Source organism: Pistacia vera, unplaced genomic scaffold (assembly GCF_008641045.1).
Source record: "Pistacia vera cultivar Batoury unplaced genomic scaffold, PisVer_v2 Contig347, whole genome shotgun sequence".
Lineage (NCBI taxonomy): Eukaryota > Viridiplantae > Streptophyta > Magnoliopsida > Sapindales > Anacardiaceae > Pistacia > Pistacia vera.
This window is the reverse complement of record NW_022196165.1, coordinates 2,278,119-2,284,919: the sequence shown is the minus strand read 5'-3', so window position 1 is coordinate 2,284,919 and position 6,801 is coordinate 2,278,119. Positions and strand designations below refer to the sequence as shown.

General features: G+C 41.1%; 1 pseudogene; it reads right to left on the bottom strand.

Moving 5' to 3' along the window:
- Positions 1-485: 485 nt before the first annotated feature.
- LOC116139131 lies at positions 486-6,490 on the bottom strand (annotated as a pseudogene).
- Between the last annotated feature and the right edge of the window lie 311 nt (positions 6,491-6,801).

The window sequence follows — 6,801 nt, the reverse complement described above, 5'->3', positions numbered from 1 at the left end:
TCTCATGAAAAAAAAAAAAAAAAAAAAATCTCACTACTTCTTTAGTGTTAATACATACAAAGGTTATAACTTATTAATATTTTAATTTCTTAAAAATAAAATTAAAAGCTTATGAAAATTATTGAGAAATCATTAGTTTCTGGAAGTTTATGAATTTGGATGATAAGAAATCATTTCCCTAATGTATGTAATTATATAAATACAATTAAAGATTATTTAAAGCTACACAATCCGACAATATTATATTAAATTTTAATTAAACACTAAACAAACAAAAAAAATTGAGTCACGAACCCAAAGAAAGCTTATATATAAAGCAACCAATCATTACCCAAATCGTTAATTTATAATTGTGGATTATGATTTGTCGCGTCTGAACCGTTGGATGTATGAATTAGGCTAATAAACCAATTCAGGCCGTTGATTTTTTAAATATCAATTTGGTCTATTGAACAGAAGATTCTGAGAAAAATGTGTTGGACAATTTATGTCTTCTTTGGAGATAACAATGGCGTGTTTAGTAAGAAAAATGAATATGCTTGGAGTGGTTGATTCTCACACTCCTCATAAGGACTCTTAGGAGCATAAGCAAATGCCTTAGCTTGAAGCACAATTTCATACTCAGTCTTGGACTTCACTTTAAGCTCAGCACCCTTGTTACCCCAATGAAGATCAGTGGCAATGTTGCATGGAGAATCCTTGGGAGCCTTGTGGAGCTTGGCCTTGCAGGCTTTTCCTCCATATTTTCCATAATCAAATCCTTCAACAGTGATGCTGTATTTTCCATTGATCTTTGTCTTTCCGTATGCCTTAATCTTCTTTTCACCGGCCTCGCAAGTCACCTCAACAACAGCTCCTGTTTCCCAAATGTGACAATAAGAATAATGTAAGCATAATTGTTGCCGGTCAAACTAAAAATTTATAATATATTCCTAAACTCTACCTACTACTATAACTGATTAAATTTTTGTCGTGTCTTAGTGGGTTAATCAAATCAATTGATGGTTTAATTAATTAATATTTTGGGGCCAAATCGCCAATTAACCATTAGTTTTCAAACTGTTCTGTTATGTACAGCTAATTGGCAGCTTCCTTTGTCTTTCAGAAGTGCCATACAACGTAAGAACAAATGATGATAACATTATTTATGAATAATAAACTATATTTTATAACTTTATTATTCAGAAATGATACCATTTATTTAGAGTAAATTATATGATTTAATAAAAAACATAGGAAATAGGATTTTATTATTATTACCTAAAATTTTTGCGAGTGTGTTCTTTCACTTTCAAATCACTATGGTTGCCCAATTTAGAAACTTCCTTATTATCTATACAACTACAGTTATTTATGGTAAAAATCGTAGAAACTAAACCAAGTTAAATTAAAATTCTTTTTAAGGAAAAAAAAAAAAACAGCTTTCATATGGACTATTTACTAAACGATGAGAATTTGGGAACAAATTTTACCTTTTAGATGCTTCTTGTCGTGTGACTTCTCTGGGTACTTCCAGTCATAACATCTGTAGCAGTAAACCTTTCCAACTACCTTGAAAACAAATTCATGGGGATGGGGGTGAGGGTGAGGGTATGGGACAGGTGGCGGCGGAGACTTATAGTAGTATGGTGGTGAAACATAATGTGTAGGTGGTGGAGGAGATTTGTAGTAGTATGGTGGTGGTTGGGAATGCACTGGTGGTGGTGGAGATTTGTAGTAGTAGGGAGGTGGAGGATATTTCTTAGGTGGTGGAGGAGATTTGTAGTAGTATGGAGGTGGAGGATATTTCTTAGGTGGTGGAGGAGAGTTGTAGTAGTACGGAGGTGGAGGAGAAGGTGAAGGTGGTGGTGGGGACTTGTAGTAGTATGGTGGTGGAGGATATTTTTTCGGTGGTGGTGGAGACTTGTAGTAGTAAGGTGGAGGAGGAGATTTCTCTGGTGGTGGTGGAGACTTGTAGTAGTAAGGAGGAGGGGGAGATTTCTCTGGTGGTGGTGGAGACTTGTAGTAGTAAGGAGGAGGAGATTTCTCCGGTGGTGGTGGAGACTTGTAGTAGTAAGGAGGAGGGGGAGATTTCTCTGGTGGTGGTGGAGACTTGTAGTAGTAAGGTGGAGGAGGAGATTTCTCTGGTGGTGGTGGAGACTTGTAGTAGTAAGGTGGAGGAGGAGATTTCTCTGGTGGTGGTGGAGACTGGTAGTAGTAAGGTGGAGGAGAAGATTTCTCTGGTGGTGGTGGAGACTGGTAGTAGTAAGGTGGAGGAGGAGATTTCTCTGGTGGTGGTGGAGACTTGTAGTAGTAAGGTGGAGGAGGAGATTTCTCTGGTGGTGGTGGAGACTTGTAGTAGTAAGGTGGAGGAGGAGATTTCTCTGGTGGTGGTGGAGACTTGTAGTAGTAAGGTGGAGGAGGAGATTTCTCTGGTGGTGGTGGAGACTGGTAGTAGTAAGGTGGAGGAGGAGATTTCTCTGGTGGTGGTGGAGACTGGTAGTAGTAAGGTGGAGGAGGAGATTTCTCTGGTGGTGGTGGAGACTCGTAGGAGTAAGGTGGAGGAGGAGATTTCTCTGGTGGTGGTGGAGACTTGTAGTAGTAAGGTGGAGGAGGAGATTTCTCTGGTGGTGGTGGAGACTCGTAGTAGTAAGGTGGAGGAGGAGATTTCTCTGGTGGTGGTGAAGACTTGTAGTAGTAAGGTGGAGGAGGAGACTTCTCAGGAGGTGGTGGAGATTTATACTCATAAGGATGAGATGGTGGAGGGGGTGAATAGTAAGGATAAGCATCACCATAAACTTGACCTACGTTACTCGAAACAAGTAACATGGCCAATGCGACAACAAATTGGGGCCAAAATCGACCCGGGGCCGATTTCCGACCCGGAATTGCCATGGCTTTCCCGAGGAGATGACCAATTCTGGCCAATGTGGGTGGGATTCAGGGATGAGTGTGGGGAAAGAATGGTGAGGAAGGGGTTTTTTGGATGAGTTAGAGATGCGTGGGAGAGTGAGTTTATATAGTAGGAGTAGTCGTTAAAGGGGAGCTGTCAATGAGGACTAATTCAATTTGTGCTTTTGATTAATGCAGCTTCGCATTGCTAGCTGTCCAGACCATTTGATAATTCAACTATTTTATTAAAATTTTAAATCACTTGGATTCCTCCATTTGGCTGAGAACTAATCATCAACTGCTCTTTTAACATTACACATTACATTACTACTCTTTTAATTTAATTATATTATTTCTACTTGCTTTATCTTCCTGGAAAACTCTCTCTATTCATAACTAATACAAACTCGATAATTCTACACTGAGTCGGTGGCGTTAAAGAAGTGAGTGGACTCATGTATAAAACGAACTGATAACTCAGAGATAAAAGTATAATAGTTAATAGAAACACGTTTAGGCCACCTAGCCTTCACTAAAATGGAAGGCTGAGTGTTGCATGTGATATTCCAATTATTATGGCATGTGAATGAATCAAGTGACGTTGCAGCTTTTGCAGCTACAACAAAAAGGCAAAAATATTTCACAACATAATTTTCACTTCCTTTAATTTCATTTCGTGCAACAAAATAATAATTTTATGTTTCCTTTTAACATGCTGCAATTACTGGAAAAAAAAACTATATATTGTTGTTGACGCTTGATTTTGGACGCCAACGACTCGCACGTGGGAAACGTTGAGCTGACTTAAGAGACACACGTGAATGGATCCATGAGATTTGAATATGGAGCTGAGATTATATATGTTGCAGAAAACATAAATAAAAGATTGGCAAGAGGGGTTTTTATAGTGGTTCGGATGCTCAAACAAACGATTCTTACATCCACTGTTATTTTATTGATCTCTGACTATATCTATGATATTGTCCATAAGTCGTACAAAGATGAAGAAATACAGTGTTTACAGAGAGAAAGAATTGAGCTCAAACTATGGTTAACTCTCATATACCCCGCCCCCCTCTTCGGGAAGAGAAATGTCAATTTATACACCTAAACACTCAATGTAATGAGTGTTTTGCAAGTTGAGAGCAAAACGAGCTCAATCTGATATCATAACGAACCCAATCTGAGCAAAATGAGCTCAACTTGAGAGCAAAACGAGCCAAATCTGAGCAAAACGAGCTCAACTTGAGAGCAAAACGAGCTTAATTTGAGAACAAAACGTGCTCAACTTGAGAGCAAAACATGCTCAACTTGAGCTAAACGAACTCAACTTGAGAGCAAAACGAGCTCAATTTGAACAAAACGAGCTCAATCTGAGCTAAACGAACTCAATCTAAGATCATAGAGAACCCAATTTGAGAAAAACGAGTTCAACTTGAGAGCAAAACAAGCTCAACTTGAGAGCAAAACGAGCTCAATCTGAGCAAAACGAGCTTTATCTGAGCTAAACGAACTCAATCTGAGATCATAACGAACCCAATCTGACCAAAACCAGCTCAACTTGAGAGCAAAACAAGCCCAATCTGAGCAAAACGAGCTCAACTTCAAAGCATAACGAGCTCGACTTGAAAGGTCATAACGAACTCGACCTGAAAAGGTTATAACAAGCTAACGAGCTTGACCTAAGAGCACAAGAGATCAGCGATCTCAACGTGTGATCAGCGATCTGAACACGTGATTTGAAACTAAAGATTAGCGATCTGAAGTCGAGGATCAGGACGACCTGTGCGTGGGATCTGCGATCTGGCCACACGATCGGAGAACTCTGACGCGTGCGATCTGCGATCTGGCCATGCGATTAGAGAATTCTAACGCGTGTGATCTGTGATCTGGCCACGTGATTGGAGAATTCTAACGCGTGCGATCTGTGATCTGGCCACGCAATTGGAGAACTCTGACGCATGCGATCTGGCCACGCGATTGGAGAATTCTAAGGTGTGCGATCTACGATCTGGCCACGCGATTGGAGAATTCTGACACAAGTTTGAGATTTGAGCACGCCATCAGGGAACTTGGACGCAGGTTTGAGAATCAGACCTGTATGGGCCACCAAACTGTTAAAGCTTGATTTTGGATGCCAACGACTCGCACGTGGGAAACACTGAGCTAACTCAAGAGACACACGTGAATGGATCTATGAGATTTGAATATGGAGCTGAGATTATATATGTTGCATAAAACATAAATAAAAGATTGGCAAGAATGGTTTTTATAGTGGTTCGGATGCTCAAACAAGTGATTCCTACATCCACTGTTATTTTATTGATCTCTGACTATTTCTATGATATTGCCCATAAGGCGTACAAAGATGAAGAACCCTTGTAGTAGTAGGGGGAGGGGAGATTTCTTGGTGTGGTGGAGACTTGTAGTAGTAAGGCGGAGGAGAACTTCTCTGGTGGTGGTGGAGACTTGTAGTAGTAAGAGGAGGAGATTTCTCTGGTGGTGGTGGAGAGTTTGTAGTAGTAAGGAGAGGGGAAGTTTCTCTGGTGGTGGGGAGACTTGTAGTAGTAAGGAAGGGGGAGATTTCTCTGTGGTGGTGGGAGACTTGTAGTAGTAAGGTTGAGGAGGAGATTTTCTCTGGTGGTGGTGGAGACTTGTAGTAGTAGGAGAGGGGGATTTATCGGTGTGGTGGAGACTTGTAGTAGTAAGGAGGAGGAGGAGGACTTCTGTTGTGGTGAGTAGACTTTTATTAGTAAAAGGAGGAGAGATTTCTCTGGTGGTGGTGAGACTTGTAGTAAGAGAGGGGAGATTTCTCTGTGTGGTGGTGGAGACTTGTAGTGTAAGGAGGAGGGAGATTTCTCTGGTGGTGGGAACTTGTAGTAGTAAGGTTGAGGAGGAATTTCTTGGTGGTTGTGGAGACTTGTAGTAGTAAGGTGAGGGGGAGATCTCTGGTGGGTGGGAATTGTAGAGGATGGGAGGAGATTTCTCTGGTGGGTGAGACTTGTATTAGTAAGTGGGGAGATTTCTCTGGTTGGTGGTGGAGACTTGTAGTAGTAAGGGTGGAGGAGGAGACTTCTCAGGAGTGGTGTGAGATTTATTACTCATAAGGCGGGGAGGAGAAGGAGAAGGTGGTGGGGGAGATTTATACTCAATAGGATGAGATTGGGGAGGGGGTGACTATCAGGATAGCCTCCACCTGGTGGAGACTTGTAGTAGTAAGGAGGAGGAGGAGATTTCTCTGGTGGTGGTGGAGACTCGTAGTAGTAAGGTGGAGGAGGAGATTTCTCTGGTGGTGGTGAAGACTTGTAGTAGTAAGGTGGAGGAGGAGACTTCTCAGGAGGTGGTGGAGATTTATACTCATAAGGATGAGATGGTGGAGGGGGTGAATAGTAAGGATAAGCATCACCATAAACTTGACCTACGTTACTCGAAACAAGTAACATGGCCAATGCGACAACAAATTGGGGCCAAAATCGACCCGGGGCCGATTTCCGACCCGGAATTGCCATGGCTTTCCCGAGGAGATGACCAATTCTGGCCAATGTGGGTGGGATTCAGGGATGAGTGTGGGGAAAGAATGGTGAGGAAGGGGTTTTTTGGATGAGTTAGAGATGCGTGGGAGAGTGAGTTTATATAGTAGGAGTAGTCGTTAAAGGGGAGCTGTCAATGAGGACTAATTCAATTTGTGCTTTTGATTAATGCAGCTTCGCATTGCTAGCTGTCCAGACCATTTGATAATTCAACTATTTTATTAAAATTTTAAATCACTTGGATTCCTCCATTTGGCTGAGAACTAATCATCAACTGCTCTTTTAACATTACACATTACATTACTACTCTTTTAATTTAATTATATTATTTCTACTTGCTTTATCTTCCTGGAAAACTCTCTCTATTCATAACTAATACAAACTCGATAATTCTACACTG